At 46.3% G+C, this 17,743-nt stretch overlaps 1 protein-coding gene across 21 annotated transcripts in view; it reads right to left on the bottom strand.

Annotated features, from left to right (window-relative positions):
* Nucleotides 1-17,743, bottom strand: part of CHD6 (chromodomain helicase DNA binding protein 6) — a 213,146-nt gene that overhangs the window by 175,940 nt on the left and 19,463 nt on the right. The window lies entirely within an intron of this gene.

Here is a 17,743-nt window from a genome sequence, read left to right as displayed (position 1 = left end):
AAGGGTTGTGCCATGCTGCCAACTCCACTCATAATGAAATTATTTAAAAAACAGGTAGGAAGAGAGACAGCACTTAGACCAGTGGTTCTCAAACTTTTGCACTGGTGACCCCTTTCACATGGCAAGCCTCTGAGTGTGACCCCCCCTTTATAAATTAAAACACCTTTTTATATATTTAACACCATTGGAAGCAAAGCGGGGTTTAGGGTGGAGGCTGACAGCTTGCGACCCCCATATAATAACCTTGTGACCCCCAGTTTGAGAACCCCTGACTTAGCCTGTCCCAACTGCTACAGGTGACCAGCTTGAGATATATCAGTCATTAAAAAGCAGTGGAAAATCACCCAGGGTTACACGTCCTTGAAGAAGGCTTGACAGCTAAGGAGGTGATGGGACACACCAGCTCCAGTCCAGCACAACCCAAGTCATACCCATCTGATGGCTGTCTAGAACAAATAATCTGGTAGATTCTCAAATTTAATTCCTAGAGGGTATCACAGAAATCTCCATTACAACTGGCAGTCTCAGCAAGATAGCCATCACACAGCTAACTCCTACCTCACCTTAGGCCTCTGAGTAGCCTGGATAGCTGCCAAAATAAATACCCAGTAGAAGGAACCCTCTGCCAGGTAATGACAGTGGAGTGGAAACCAGCACAACACACCTACATATAAGTGAAAGCCCCACTGCTTTAGAGTCCCTGGAGGATAACAGCCTGGGATCTCTCACCCAGTCTCTGCCCTGCATAAGTATTTATACATCGACAACATCCTAAAACAAAAGGTGACCAAAGTGCAGCTCATGGGCCCACAGGTCCACAATGCGGCTCACCTGGAGACACAGCCAGTCCCAAATTTGATTCTGAGCAGCCTCCACTGGGAACTCCCCATAGTATACATCTCCAAGTTAGTCATGAGGGCAGATTCAAGACATTTTAGTCTGTGCAGATAGGGCCCAGCCCTTGATGTTGATAAATTGGAGAGGGTTCAGAGAAGAGCCAAGACAATGATTAAAGGATTAGAAAACACATCTTATCGTCACACAGTCAAGGAGCTCAATTTACTTAGCTAAATAAAGAGAAGGTTAAGGGATGATTTAACTACAGCCTACAAATACCTACATGGGAAACAAATGTTTAATAATGGGATCTTCAATCTAGCAGAGAAAAGTCTAACATGACCCAATGGCTGGAAGTTAAAGCTAGACAAATTAAAACTGGAAATAAGATATAAATTTGTAATGGTGAGAGTTCACCGATCCCTGGATCAATTTAGCAAGGGTTGTGGTGGATTCTCCATCACTGATGATTTTTAAATCAAGATTGCATGTTTTTCTAAAAGATCTGCTCTTAGAATTATTGTGGGGAAATTCTATGGCATGTAGTATACAGGAGGTCAGACCAGATGATCACAACGCACAACAACAGACTAGATGATCACAAAACCCCTCCAGCGCATCATCAGGGATCTACAACCCATCCTGGACAATGATCCCACACTTTCACAGGCCTTGGGTGGCAGGCCAGTCCTCACCCACAGACAACCTGCAGCATATTCTCACCAGTAACTGCACACCGCACCATAGTAACTCTAGCTCAGGAACCAATCCGTGCAACAAACCTCGATGCCAACTCTGCCCACATATCTACACCAGCGACACCATCACAGGACCTAACCAGATCAGCCACACCATCACCAGTTCATTCACCTGCACGTTCACCAATGTAATATACGCCATCATATGTCAGCAATGCCCCTCTGCTATGTACATCGGCCAAACTGGACAGTCCCTACGGAAAAGGATAAATGGACACAAATCAGATATTAGGAATGGCAATATACAAAAACCTATAGGAGAACACTTCAATCTCCCTGGACACACAATAGCAAATTTAAAGGTAGCCACCCTGCAGCAAAAAAAAACTTCAGGACCAGACTTCAAAGAGAAACTGCTGAGCTTCAGTTCATCTGCAAATTTGACACCATCAGCTCAAGATTAAACAAAGACTGTGAATGGCTTGCCAACTACAAAAGCAGTTTCTCCTCCCTTGGTTTTCACACCTCAAGTGCTAGAACAGGGCCTCATCCTCCCTGACTGAACTAACCTCGTTATCTCTAGCCTGCTTCTTGCTTGCATACCTGCCTCTGGAAATTTCCACTACATGGATCCGACGAAGTGGGTATTCACCCACGAAAGCTCATGCTCCAATAGGTCTGTTAGTCTAGAAGGTGCCCCAGGACTCTTTGCTGCTTTTACAGATCCAGACTAACACGGCTACCCCTCTGATACTAGATGATCACAGTGGTCCATTCTGAATGAAATGGTCCCTTATGCTTGAATAAGCAAAGAGTTGGTAACCAACCACTAGACCAGGATGGGGACAGTGACTATAAAATGCTGGGGGAGATTAGAGAGGCTACAAAAAACAGAAAACTCAATAATAAGGGGATAACTGAAATACCCCAATGTTGACTAGGAACATTTCATGTCAGGATGGGATGCAGACATAAAATTTCTAGACACCATTAATGACTACTTCTTGATTTAGTCCTGAGTGGAGCTCAGGTTCTGGTCCAAGAGGTGACTACAGATGAACTGCTTGGTAAGAGCAACCTTAATGTAGTTAAATGTAACATCCTTGTAAGTGGGAAAATATCAAAGAAGCTCACCAGAGTAGCATTTAACTTCAAAAAGGAGAACTACACAAAAAATGAGGAAGCTAGTTAAATCATCCAAGAACATTAAAGGAACTGGCACATGAAATTGCAAGCCCATTAGCAAGAATTTTTAATGAATCTGTAAACTCAGGGATTGTACCATATAACTGGAGAATTGCTAACATAGTTCCAATCTTTAAGAAATGGAAAAAAAACGTGATCCGGGCAACTACAGGCCTGTTAGTTTGACATCTGTAGTATGCAAGGTCTTGGAAAAAATTTTGAAGGAAAAAGTAGACAAGGACATTGAGGTCAATGGTAATTGGGACAAAATACAACATGGTTTTACAAAAGGTGGATCGTGCCAAACCAACCTGATCTCCTTCTTTGAGAAGCTAACATTTTTTAGACAAAAGAAATGCAGTGGATCTAATTTATCTCGATTTCAGTAGCATTTGATACAGTTTCACATGGGGAATTATTAGCTAATTTGGAAAAGATGGGGATCAGTATAAAATTGAAAGGTGGATAAGGAACTGGTTAAAGGGGAGACTTCAAACGGGTCATACTGAAAGGTAAATTGTCAGGCTGGAGGGAGGTTGCTAGTGGAGTTCCCCAGGGATCAGTTTTGGGACCAATCTTATTTAATCTTTTTATTACTGACCTTGGCACAAAAAGCGGGAACATGCTAATAAAGTTTGCGAATGACACAAAGCTGGGAGGTATTGCCAATACAGAGAAGGACCGGGATATGATACAGGAAGATCTGGATGACCTTGTAAACTGGAGTAATAGTAATAGGATGAAATTTAATAGTGAAAAGTGCAAAGTCATGCATTTAGGGATTAATAACAAGAACTATTGTTATAAGCTGGGGAGGCATCAGTTGGAAGTAACAGAGGAGGAGAAGGACCTCGGAGTATTGGTTGATCACAGGATGACTATGAGCCGCCAATGTGATATATGGCTTTGAGAAAAGCTAATGCGGTCTTGGGATGCATCAGGCGAGATATTTCCAGTGGAGATAAGGAAGAGTTAGTATCGTTCTACAAGGCACTGGTGAGACCTCATCTGGAATACTGTGTGCAGTTCTGGTCTCCCATGTTTAAGAAAGATGAATTCAAACTAGAACAGGTTCAGAGAAGGGCTACTAGGATGATCCGAGGAATGGAAAACCTGTCATATGAAAGGAGACTCAAAGATCTTGGCTTATTTAGCCTAACCAAAAGAAGGCTGAGGGGAGATATGATTGCTCTCTATAAATATATCAGAGGAATAAATACCAGGGAGGGAGAGGAATTATTTAAGCTCAGTACCAATGTGGACACAAGAACAAATGGATATAAACTGGCTATCAGGAAGTTTAGACTTGAAATTAGGGGGGAGACGGTTGGGCGAGGTCCTGGTGCTCTCCACGCCAAATTTATACATTGGGAGTGAGAACAACAAGATAACAACAGATATAGCCAGAGGGGGACGGTTAGGTGTAAGGAAGAGGGGGGGGGGACGGATACTAGATCTACAAGTCATACTGGAAGTACTGTGTCCCTACCGAGTTGGGTGAAAAGAGTGAGAGGAGCCCAACAGGAAAAATTAGGATGTTTGTTCACCAATGCAAGCAGCTTAGGTAACAAAATGGAGGAACTGGAGCTCCTGGTCCGAGAATTGAAACCGGATATCGTAGGAATAACCGAAACATGGTGGAACGGTAGCCATGACTGGAGTACAGGTATGGAAGGGTATGTGCTGTTTAGGAAAGACCGATGCAAAGGTAAAGGTGGGGGAGTAGCATTGTATATCAATAATGAGGTGAAATGTAATGAGATAACTAGCAATGCAATGGATAATACAGAGTCTGTCTGGGCAATGGTCACATTGGGGAAAAACTACCAGAGCCTCACCCGGGATAGTGATTGGGGTGTGCTATAGACCGGCGGGATCTAGCTTGGAGACAGATCGAGAGCTCTTTAATGTTTTTAAGGAGGTAAATACTAATAGGAACTGCTTGATCATGGGGGACTTTAACTTCCCGGATATAGATTGGGTAACAAATGCTAGTAATAATAATAGGGCTCAGCTTTTCCTAGACGTGATAGCTAATGAATTCCTTCATCAAGTGGTTGCTGAACCGACGAGGGGGGATGCCATTTTAGATTTGATTTTGGTGAGTAACGAGGACCTTGTTGAGGAAATTGTTGTAGGGGACAACCTTGGCTCGAGTGATCATGAGCTAATTCGTTTCAAAATAAATGGGAGGATAATCAATAGTGCATCTGAGACTAGGGTTTACGATTTCAAAAGGGCTAACTTTACTAAATTAAGGCGACTAGTTAGGGAAGTGGACTGGACTAACATATTTAGGGATCTAAAGGCAGATGACGCCTGGGGTTACTTCAGGTTGAAGTTGCAAGAGTTGTCAGAGGCATGTATCCCGAGAAGGGGAAAACGGCTCGTAGGTAGCAGTTTTAGACCGAGCTGGATGAGCAAGCGTCTTAGAGGGGTTATTAAGAAAAAACAGAAAGCGTACCAGGAGTGGAAAATGGGAGGGATCAGCAAAGAAACCTACCTTATTGAGGTCAGAGGGTGTAGGGAAGCAGTGAGAAAGGCAAAGCGACGGGTGGAGATGGACCTAGCGAAGGGGATTAAAACCAATAGCAAACGGTTTTTTAGCCATATAAATAGGAAGAAAACCAAGAAAGAAGAAGTGGGACCGCTTAAAACTTTAAACGGAGTGGAGATTAGGGATAATCTTGGAATGGCACAATATCTAAACGAATATTTTGCCTCGGTCTTTAATGAGGCTAATGAAGGGCTAAGGAATAGTGATAGAGGGACCGATGGGAATGAAGATATGGGGGTAGACATTACGGTATCTGAGGTAGAAGCCAAACTTGAACAACTTAACGGAAGTAAATCGGGGGGCCCGGATAATCTTCATCCTAGAATATTAAGGGAATTGGCGAGTGATATTGCTAGCCCGTTAGCGATAATTTTTAATAAGTCTCTAAATTCGGGGGTTGTACCGTTTGACTGGAGATTAGCTAATGTAGTTCCTATATTCAAGAAGGGGAAAAAAAGTGACCCGGGTAACTACAGGCCTGTTAGTTTAACATCTGTAGTATGCAAAGTCATGGAAAAATCTTAAAAGAGAGAGTGGTTCCGGAGCATGAGGCGATGGCAACTGGGATAGATTACAGCATGGATTTACGAAGGTAGATCGTGCCAAACCAACCTGATCTCCTTCTTTGAGAAAGTAACAGATTTTTAGACAAGGGAAATGCGGTGGATCTAATATATCTGGATTTCAGTAAGGCGTTTGATACGGTACCGCATGAAGAATTACTGGTTAAATTGGAAAAGATGGGGATCGAAATGAAAATCCAGAGGTGGATAAGGAGCTGGTTAAAGGGGAGACTTCAGAGGGTAGTATTGAAGGGGGAACTGTCAGGTTGGAGGGGGGTTACCAGTGGAGTTCCTCAAGGTTCGGTTTTGGGTCCGATTTTATTTAATCTATTTATTGCTGACCTGGGAACCAAGAGTAGGAGTGGGCTGATAAAGTTTGCGGATGACACCAAGTTGGGAGGTATTGCCAATTCGGAAAAGGATCGGGATATCCTCCAGGGAGATTTGGATGACCTTGTAAACTGGAGTATTAGTAACAGGATGAAATTCAATAGTGAGAAGTGTAAGGTTATGCATTTAGGGATGACTAACAAGAATTTTAGTTATAAGCTGGGGACGCACCAGTTTGAAGTAACGGAAGAGGAGAAGGACCTAGGAGTCCTGGTTGATCGTAGGATGACTATGAGTAGGCAATGTGATGTGGCTGTTAAAAAAGCTAATGCGGTCTTGGGATGCATTAGGCGAGGTATTTCTGGTAGGGATAAGGAGGTGCTAGTCCCGTTATATAAGGCGTTGGTGAGACCTCATTTGGAGTATTGTGTGCAGTTTTGGTCTCCCATGTTTAAGAAGGATGAATTCAAACTGGAACGGGTACAAAGAAGGGCCACTAGAATGATCCGAGGAATGGAAGGCCTGTCGTATGAAAGGAGACTTGAGGAGCTCGGTTTGTTTTCCTTAACCAAAAGAAGGATAAGAGGAGATATGATTGCACTCTTTAAATATATCAGAGGGATAAATACCAGGGAAGGAGAGGAATTATTTCAGCTCAGTGCTAATGTGGACACGAGGACAAACGGATATAAATTGTCAGTCAGGAAATTCAGGCTTGAAATTAGACGAAGGTTTCTAACCATCAGGGGAGTGCAATACTGGAACAGCCTACCGAGGGAAACAGTGGGGGCGAAGGACCTCCACAACTTTAAGATTAAGCTAGATAAGTTTATGGAGGAGATGGTATGATAGGATAACGGGCTAAGTCAATAGATCAATTAAGTGCCACACTGGTAAATAGTACAATGGGTCAATGATATGATATAACCTTTTTCCAGAGGGTATGGCTGGAGAGTCTTGCCCGCATGCTCGGGGTTCAGCTGACCGCCATATTTGGGGTCGGGAAGGAATTTTCCTCCAGGGAAGATTGGCAGTGGCCTTGGAGGTTTTTCGCCTTCCTCCGAAGCATGGGGCAGGGGTCGCTAGCTAAAGGAGTGGGTGGATCGGGTTATGTGGCCTGCATCTAGCAGGAGGTCAGACTAGATGATCATAATGGTCCCTTCTGATCTTGAATTCTATGATTCTATGATTCTAGACAAAAGTTTCTAACCATCAGAGGAGTGAAGTTCTGGAACAGCCTTCCAAGGGGAGTAGTGGGGGCAAAAGTCATATCTGGCTTCAAGACTAAGCTTGATAAGTTTATGGAGGGGATGGTATAATGAGATAACCTAATTTTGGCAATTAGTTCGTCTTTGACTACTAGCGGTAAATATGCCTGATGGGATGTTAGATGGGGTGGGATCTGAGTTAATACAGAGAATTCTTTCCTGGGTGTCTGGCTGGTGAGTCTTGCCCATATGCTCAGGGTTAGCTGATCGCCATATTTGGGGTCGGGAAGGAATTTTCCTCCAGGGCAGATCAGCAGAAGCCCTGGGGGGGTTTCGCCTTCCTCTGCAGTGTGGGGCACGGGTCACTTGCTGGAAGGTTCTCTGCACCTTGAAGTCTTTAAACCATGATTTGAGGACTTCAATGGCTCAGACATAGATTTGATACAGGAGTCGGTGGATGAGATTCTGTGGCCTGCATTGTGCAGGAGGTCAGACTAGATGATCATGGTCCCTTCTGACCTTAAAGTCTATGATTCTATGAAAATTAAAAAGGAACAGTCACACGAGTGAAATGCCTGCAAGCTGCATGGAAACTTTTTGAACCTCTACTGTGGTGTGTTTAAACTAAGAGGACCAAAAGAAAGCCACAACCATGGCAAAAAGAAAAAAGAAAAGAGGTAGTTAGAGGCAAAAAGGCATCCCTTTAAAAACTGGAAGTCAAATCCTACTGAGAAAAATAGAAAACAGCATAAACTCTGGCAAGTCAAGTGTAAAAGTATAATTAGGCAAGCCAAAAAAGAAAAGCAGGCCGAGGCAGAGTGTTGGGGTGTGGAAAGAGGTATGGGCTCTGGGCTGGGGGTGCAGGTTCCAGGTGGGGCCAGAAATGAGGGGTTCAGGATGCGGGAGAGGGCTCCTGGCTGTTGCTGAGGGGTTCGGAGTGCAGGAGGGGGCTCTGGGCTGGGACTGAGGGTGCGAGGGCTCCGGCTGGGAGTGTGGGCTCTGGGGTGGGGCTAGGGATGAGAAGTATGGGGTGCAGGAAGATGCTCTGGGTTGGGATCAAGGGGTACAGAGGGTGGGAGGGGGATCAGGCTGGGGCAACGGGTTGGAGCCTGGGAGGGGGGCAGGTGTGCAGGCTCCGGGTGGCACTTACCTCAAGCAGTTCCCAGAAGCAGCTGCATGTCCTCCCTCTGGCTCCTATGCGGTTCCCGGCCAATGGGAGCTGCGGGGCGGCATTTGGGGCAGGGGCAACGTGCGGAGCCCCCTGCTGGCCCCTCTGCGTAGAAGCTGGAAGGGGACATGCCAGCTGCTTCCCGGGAGCCGTGCAGCACAGAGGCTAGCAGGGAGCCTGCCAGCCTCGCTGTGTGGCATCGTAAACTGGACAGTCAACGGCCCGGTCAGAGCCACCAGGTTCACTTTTCAACTGGGTGTTCCAGTCCAAAACTGGACACTCAGTCACCCTAGTCCCAGATTGAGGTGTCAATAGAGGAGGTTTTGGAAGAAATTGATAAACTAAACAGTAGTAAGTCACCAGGACCACATGGAATTCATCCAAGAGTTTTTAAGAAACTCAAATACAAAATTGCAGAACTGCTAACTGTATTATTTAAACATATGGCTAAAATCAGCCTGTGATTCGAGGATAACTAATGTGACACCAATTTTTTTAAAAAGCTCCTGAGGCGACTCTGGCAATTAGAGGCTGGTAAACCTAACTTTAGTACCAAGCAAACTGATTGAAACTATAAGAACAGAACAGAACAGGATCTGTTGAGGGAAAAAAGTCAACACATCTTTTGTAAAGGGAATTCATGCCTCAGCAATCTATTGGATTTCTTTGAGGGTGTCAACAAGCATGTGAACACGAGTGAGTGGACTTGGATTTTCAGAAAGCCTTTGACAAAGTCCTTCACCAAAAGCTCTCAACCAAAGTAAGCAGTTACAGAATAAGAGGAAAAATTATCTCATAGATCAATAACTGATTAAAAGATAAGAAACAAAGAACAGGATTAAATGGTCGGTTTTCAAAATGGAAAAAGGTAAATAGCAAGGTCCCCCAAAGATTTGTACTGGGATCTGTGCTTATTCATAAATGATCCAGGAAAAGGGGGTGAAGAGTAAGGTGGGAAAATTTGCAGATAATACTAAATGACTGAAGATAAGTAAGTCAAAAGCTGACTACAAAGAATTACAAAGGGATCTCAAAAAACTGGGTGACTGAGCAATAAAATGGCAGATAAAATTCAAATGTTGGTAAGTGCCAAGTAATGCACATTGGCAAACGTTATTCCAACTATACATACAAAATGATGGGGTCTAGATTAGTTGATCTTGGCAGACAGTCCTCTGAAAACATCTGCTCAATATGCAGCGGCTGTCAAAAAAAGCTAACGGAATGTTAGGAACCATTAGGAAAGGGATAGATAAGACAGTAAATATACTGCCATGGTACGCCCACCTTAAATACTGCATGCAGTTTTGGTCACCCCATCTCAAAGATGATATATCAATTAGAATTGCAAAGTGTACAGAGAATAGCAAAGAAAATGATTAGGGATATGGAACAGCTTCCACATGAGGAGAGATTAAAAACAGTTTTTTCCTCCCCAACCTCTCTTTCTGAGGCCCCCTCACCCCAATATGCTATACAAGTTCCACAGCCTACCTGTGCCACAACAACTGTTTTTCTGCATATCCAGTACATTAAAAGCCAGAGCCAGCATTAGAGGGTAACAAGCAGGCAACTGCCTGGGGCCCCACGCCACAGGGGCCCCATGAAGCTAAGTTCCTTTGGCTTCAGCCCCAGGCAGCAGGGCTTGGGCTTCAGCTTTCTGCAAGTCTAACGCCGACCCTACTCTCTGGTTTATTTTGGTGGATCCCCTGAAATCTGCTTGCAGCCTACAAGGGGACCCTGTGACTTTATTGATATAAACTGGGACCATATAGAACATGGTTTGCAACCAAGGTCCTGTAGTGGCACCAAATGTTATGTAAAAGGGGTCATATAAGGTGTCTAAGATCAGGTTATGGGTTGCTGGTTATGATTATGCTGTCTGTATCATTTTGTAGTTGAAGTTATGAGTATTGGCTGTATACTGTCTGTATTTCAAATTTGTGCTGTGTTTCTGGAAAAAATCCCAGACAAGTTGGTGTTAGCTCTGCCTAGCCTGCTTGATGGCCCATTAAGGACCATCAGCTACACAACTGACCCATTGAGAGGAGGCAGATACGCCCTGTAACTCAGCAGGGTGTGCAGGAACTTGCCCATGTGACCATAGGCGGCAGGTTTGTATAATTTTTGGTGGGGCCCAAAATGGTGGTGCCCCCCCCACTCCTGCCCTGTAAGCCGATATAAAATGAAGCTACAACGCGTCAGTGCCACAAGATTACAAGGTTGGAGAAGGGGTAGGGGGTTCCAGGGGCCAGTCAAGGGACAAGGAGCAGGGGGGGTTGGATGGGGCAGAGGTTCGGAGGGGCAGTCAGGGGACAGGCAGCAATTGGATAGGCATGGGAGTCCAGGGGGTTTATCAAGGGACAGGTAGGGGGTGGGGTCCTGGCGGGAAGTTGGGTGGGGTCTCAGGAGGGGCAGTTGGGGACAAGGAGAAGGGAGGCTTAGATAGGGGCTGGGGTCCCAAGGGGCAGTTGTCTCGGGAGTGGGTAACAGGGAACAAGGACCAGTGGTGCTTAGATAGGGGGTGGGGGTCCAGGGAGGGGGCAATCAGCAGCCAGGGGCTGGGATTCAAAGGGCTCTGAGCTGCTGGCAGCCGCGGGGAGCCCTGAGCCCTTTAAATCCCAGCCGCCGCGGCTGGGATTCAAAGGGTTCTGGGCTCTCTGCCCCTGCGGGCAGCCCAGAGCCCTCTGATTCCCGGCCGCGGCTGGGATTTAAAGGGCTCTGGGCTGCCCGCGGTTGCAGGCAGCCCAGAGCCCTCTGATTCCCGGCCGCGGCTGGGATTTAAAGGGGCAAAACCTAGCTCCAAATATTGGTGGAGCAGAGCCCCTGATTTTGAATATTCCTGGGACTTTAGCTCCACGAGCCCATATAAGTTGGCGCCCATGCATGTGACTGCAGACTTCGTTTTGCTGTAATTTTCCACAGTAAGAACAAAGAAGTGTTCTTACACCTGGAAGAGCCTATATAAGGCTGACGCCTCATCTCCATTTTGTCTTCAATCCTGCTTCTTACCTCTGGAGGAACTCTGCTACAAGCTGAAGCTCTACACAAGGGACTGATAACCCATCCCAGCTGGGGATGTACTCCAGACACTTGATTTGAACCTGCAGTTTATTCCATCACTGCTACAAGCCTGAACTAAGAACTTTGCCATTACTGTATGTAATTGATTCCATTTAACCAATTCTAGCTCTCATCTCTACCTTTTTCCCTTTATGAATAAAGCTTTAGATTCTAAAGGATTGGCAACAGCGTGATTTGTGGGTAAGATCTGATGTGTATATTGACCTGGGTCTGGGGCTTGATTCTTTGGGATCGAGATAATCTTTTTCTTTTATTGGGGTGTTGGTTTTCATAACCATTCATCCCCAGGACGAGTGGCAATGGTGGTGATACTGGGAGACTGGAGTGTCTAAGGAAATTGCTTGTATGACTTGTGGTTAGCCAGAAACTGGGACTGGACAACATGGGACAAATCACTCGATAAACTGCCCTGCTCTATTCATTCCCTCTGAAGCATCTGGCACTGGCCACTGCCAGAAGACAGGATGAACCAATGGTACTGGCTAGATGAACCATTGGTATGACCCAGTATGGCCATTCTTGTGTTCTTAGAATATGAGAGTTGGAAGAGACCTCAGGAGGTCATCTAGTCCAACCCCCTGCTCAAAGCAGGGCCAATCCCCAACTAAATCATCCCAGCCAGGGCTTTGTCAAGCTTGACCTTAAAAACCTCTAAGAATTCCACCACCTCCCTAGGTAACCCATTCCAGTGCTTCACCACTCTCCTAGGGAAAAAGTTTTTCCTAATATCCAACCTAAACCGCCCCCACTGCAACCTGAGACAATTACTCCATGTTCTGTCAACTGCTACCACTGAGAACAGTCTAGATCCATCCTCTTTGGAATCCCCTTTCAGGTAGTTGAAAGCAGCTATCAAATCCCCCCTCATTCTTCTCTTCTACAGACTAAATAACCTCACTTCCCTCAGCCTCTCCTCATAAGTTATGTGCTCCAGTCCCCTGATCATTTTTGATGCCCTCTGAACTCTTTCCAATTTTTCCTCATCCTTCTTGTGCTGTGGGGCCCAAAACTGGACACAGTACTCCAGATGAGGCCTTACCAATGCCGAATACAGGGGAAAGATCATGTCCCTCGATCTGCTGGCAATGCTCCTACTTATACAGCCCAAAATGCAGTTAGCCTTTTTGGCGACAAGGGCACACTGTTGACTCATACCCAGCTTCTCGTCCACTGTAACCCCTAGGTCCTTTTCTGCAGAAACTGCTGCCTAGCCACTCGGTCCCTAGTCTGTAGCAGTGCATGGGATTCTTCCATCTTAAGTGCAGGACTCGCACTTGTCCTTGTTGAACCTCATCAGATTTCTTTTGGCCCAATCCTCTAATTTGTCAAGGTCCCTCTATATCCTATCCCTGCCTTCCAGCGTATCTACCATGCCTCCCAGTTTAGTGTCATCTGCAAACTTGCTGAGGATGCAATCCATGCCATCCTCCAGATCATTAATGAAGATATTGAACAAAAACAGCCCCAGGACCAAGCCTTGGGGCACTCCGCTTGATACCAGCTGCCAACTAGACATGGAGCCATTGAGCCCAATGATCTAGCCAGCTTTTTATCCACCTTATAGTCCATTCATCCAGCACATACATCTTTAACTTGCTGGCAAGAATACTGTGGGAGACCGTATCAAAAGCTTTGCTAAAGTCAAGGAATAACACATCCACTGCTTTTCCCTCACCCACAGAGCCAGTTATCTCGTCATAGAAGGCAATTAGGTTAGTCAGGCATGACTTGCCCTTGGTGAATCCATGCTGACTGTTCCTGATCACTTTCCCCTCCTTTAAGTGCTTCAGAATTGATTCCTCGAGGACCTGTTCCATGATTTTTCCAGGGATTGAGGTGAGGCCGACTGGCCTGTAGTTCCCAGATCCTCCTCCTTCCCTTTTTTAAAGATGGACACTACATTAGCCTTTTTCCAGTCATCCGGGACCTCCCCCGATCACCATGAGTTTTCAAAGATAATGGCCAATGGCTCTGCAATCACATCCGCCAACTCCTTTAGCACCCTCGGATGCAGTGCATCCAGCCCCATGGACCTGTGCCCATCCAGCTTTTCTAAATAGTCCTGAACCACTTCTTTCTCCACAGAGGGCTGGTCACCTCCTCCCCATACTGTGATGCCCAGTGCAGTAGTCTGGAGCTGACCTTGTTCGTGAAGACAGAGGCAAAAAAAGCATTGAGTACATTAGCTTTTTCCACATCCTCTGTCACTAGGCCCATTCAGTAAGGGGCCCATACTTGCCTTGACCTTCTTGTTGCTAACATACCTGAAGAAACCCTTCTTGTTACTCTTAACATCCCTTGCTAGCTGCAACTCTAAGTGTGATTTGGCCTTTCTGATTTCACTCCTGCATGGCTGAGAAATATTTTTATACTCCTCCCTGGTCATTTGTCCAATCTTCCACTTCTTGTAAGCTTCTTTTTGTGTTTTAAGATCAGCAAGGATTTTACTGTTAAGCCAAGCTGGTCGCCTGCCATATTTACTATTCTTTCTACACTACTCTTTCTTCTGGCCTTAGAATCTATGAATTTCACTTGCCTGGCCCCTGGCCTACCATCTCCCAACTACATATTTTCACTGCTGTCCCTTTAAAGGCTTTCTGACCCAGATGCTATAACCAGGAGCAGGTGCACCAGTGGGCTCTACAGTACTGAACACAGCATAGAGTCTAGAAGGAAAGTTTTAGTCTCAGTCTCTGCTCAAACAGCAGGTTTCATTTCCTGAAGGGAAATCACACAGCATCACCGGAGGAAAGCCAGAGATTTAGAGAAGGCACCCTGCTCTAGGGTGACCAGACAGCTAATGTGAAAAATTGGGATGGGGTGTGTGGGGGGGGTAATAGGAGCCTATATAAGGAAGAGACCCCAAAATTGGGACATCTGGTCACCCTACTCTGCTCTGAATGCAGTCTTGCAGAAATGCAAGCATATTGTACACACAGCTCCTACATACTATGTTTGGGTCTGGAAATCAATGTGGGGAGAACCTCACTTGGTACATTCCAAGCAGGGAGCTCAAAACCAAGAGCAGTTCATGCACAATACTGGCCAATCCCATTCCTGCTGCAATAAATTAGTCTTTTTTGCATTTATTCTTTTTTATAGGGGAACCTCATATGGAAAAGCATAAGCACCCCTGGAATAAAACAATTGCATCCACTTTATTATGTGCTGTATTAAACTGCAACATCGTCAGCCAACTTTCTATTTAATCCATCTTTTTAATCTGTAACCTATCATCTCTTGCATTTGTTTCGCTCTTCCATTTCCCTAACTATTGTGCTAAGGGCGTGCATTCTCACTGCTCTACCCCACCTTCAACCTTCTGGCTGCTTTGGAAGTGCTGGAGTCCTGGGCCCCAGCGAAGAGCTCCATGGCCTGTCTCAGTCACTGCTCAGAACTTTCCCAGGCAACCACAGAGTGAAACAGACCAGGCAGTAATAACTGACAAGACTCCAGTGAGTCTTTATTCTGCAGCTGCTTGGCCAAGCTCTGAGCAGCAGCAGCATAGGTACTGGGGTGAGCTGCGTGTAGACTCAGATAGAGCCTGCCTCAGCTACGTTCCATTCAGAACTGGAAAGGTTTTATTCACACCATGAGGGCTACAAGCTTTTTAGAACAGCTTACTGCCTGCAGTAGTTGATAGCATGTGACCAAGAATGCTCCTTATTCAGCATGCGGGGGGGCAGAATGGGTTCAAGCCTTAAGATGAGCACCCTCATTAGTTAGTGTAGGATCCCACACTGTCATTTTGTGTTCTTTGGGAGAGACAGCTGGCTTGTCTTTTCAAGGGGAAAAAAAAAAAATGTCTGGCGAAATGGAAACTACAGCTAGCAAACCCCATGGGTCAATGCAAGTGACTAAGAAAAATGAAGAGCCCCAACTGTAGCTCTACAGACATGGCTGAGGGCCCTTACTTCAAAGCTTATGCTAATCTCTGTCTCTGAGAGATCAGGGTGAGCCCTAACATGGGGACAGATTTCTCATTGTGGGATTCCTACACTTTCCTCTGCAGCATCTGGCACTGAGCCACTGTCAGACACAGGACACTGGCTAGACCAGTGTATCTCAAACTTTTGTACTGATGACCCCTTTAACATGGCAAGCCTCTGAGTGCGACCCCTCCTTATTGATTAAAAACACTTTTTTACATATTTAACACCATTATTAATGCTGGAAGCAAAGCAGGGTTTGGGATGGAGGCTGACAGCTCATGACCCCCCATGTAATAACCTCGTGACCCCAAGGGGTCCTGACCCCCAGTTTGAGAACCCCTGGGGTAGACGGACCTGGGTCTGTGCCAGTCTGTCTACTGCTATGTTCCCAAGACATCACAGCTAGATGGGTAGGAGGTCCTCCCCTGTCCAGACACAGGAGAAGAGTTGATACACTAATGCTGGCAACACCACAGTAGCTTCAGAGTGCCACTAAAGATCATATGGCATTTCTTCCTGACAAAGAGTGCTAACCAAAGTCCCACTGAGTCATGACACTGTGCACCCCCTCCCCCTCCAAAGTGCCTCCTGCAGCTTCCACCCCAGAGAAGTGATTTTGTAAAGGCATAGCAACATAGATGTGCACAGCATTTCAGAGGCACTCAGCAGACCTAGTTCAAGCCCCAAAGAGGGGGGTTAGACTCCACAGACAAGAGGGGCAGATAAAGAAGGGACAAGGACTGTACAAAAAAAGGTCATGGGGGTACTGATTTTGAAAGAGCTGTCTCTTGGCTCGCACTCCAGAAAGAGCTGGAGTTAAAGAGTGAAGTCTCATTTCATACCTGAATTGCTTGTGTGAAATGAAGAGTTTATTTTGTAGCAACAGACCCTCCACACAACAGAGTACTGTGAGCAGTGTCCACGCAGGAGAGACCCAGCACTGAAATAGCCGAGGGAGCTGCAGGTCAGAACGGAGGTGGGCTGGCAGAGTGGTGTGCTGCAACTAGCCTAAGACGCTTGGGATGCTGAAAGCATCCTGCTCTGCCCGGTGTACAGTCTGTAATTGTGCTTATGGCCCCTGTGAATGCAGGCCAGGAGCTGCGAAGGACAATTTAAGCCTTTGGCCTGTTTCTAGACAGCAGGAGCCCAAGGGACTGAGGAGCTGAGTCTGCATTGAGTACCCACAGGCTCTGATCAGTCCACATATACACAGGAGAGAAAATCAACCTCAAATAGGAGCCTCTTCAAGCAGCGCATACTCCTCAGGCCACTGCCAGGTTGGCTGCGGCAGGCTCCCTGGGCTGGTGGAGCAGAGAAAGAGTCCCTTCCCCCAGAGCTCCAAACCACTCCCTTCCTGTTTAATCACTCACCTTGCTGCTCTTCAACCTGGCCAGCTCCTAGCCTGGCCCTCCCTGTAAGACATTAATCCCTTCCCTTCGTCCCCCCTAGTGAGGTATGTGGGTCCCCCCAAGTGAACAGGCATCATTTCTAACCCTGGCAGTCGAAGAGATAGCAGATCTTAAACCAAACCCCATATAGCTCCGGCCATCCCCACCCCAGGGGCAGTGGGTGCTATCTCCCCCAGTCACAGCAAAGCTCAGTACCATGCCCACTGTGAGACAGCATGGGACCTGGGCTGTCAGTCGTGCATAACCAGAACACCAACCCTGAGAACAAACAAACATGGAGTGCAGGCTGACCTATGCTGTCACCACCTTGGTTGTGGATGGTCACAGGATGAATGTTTCAGGACTTCTACACAAGGGAGATGTTCACATCAGTGTCTTTGTTGGGCCCCTCTCCATCCCAGCAGCATCCTAGAAACTGCCAGAGCTGTTACACTAAGCCATGGCAGAGAAACAGCACCTCTTATCTCCACACTGACCAGGAACACAGGACTGGCGCCCTCAGGACGCCCCATTATATGGGCTGGGAAACCTGATTCAACCAGACTCTTCAGTGCCCATTGTATAGCACCCCAAAGCGTGCCAGGATCCTCACCCCAATCTAAGGAGACAGCAGGGGATTGGACCCATACAAAGCAAGTGAATACAGGAGATAAGTGTAATTGGAAGTGAGGTGAGGGACGAAGCATCTCAGTTGTGGTCTGCTTCAAGGATGGGTCCAGGGCAGGAATTGCAGGGAGTGCAGCTAAGAATCAGTAATGTCAGTGGGGCCCAG

Source organism: Mauremys reevesii, linkage group 13 (genome assembly GCF_016161935.1).
Source record: "Mauremys reevesii isolate NIE-2019 linkage group 13, ASM1616193v1, whole genome shotgun sequence".
Lineage (NCBI taxonomy): Eukaryota > Metazoa > Chordata > Testudines > Geoemydidae > Mauremys > Mauremys reevesii.
Note: the sequence above shows the minus strand (reverse complement) of the source record. Positions and strands in the feature narration are given on the sequence as shown.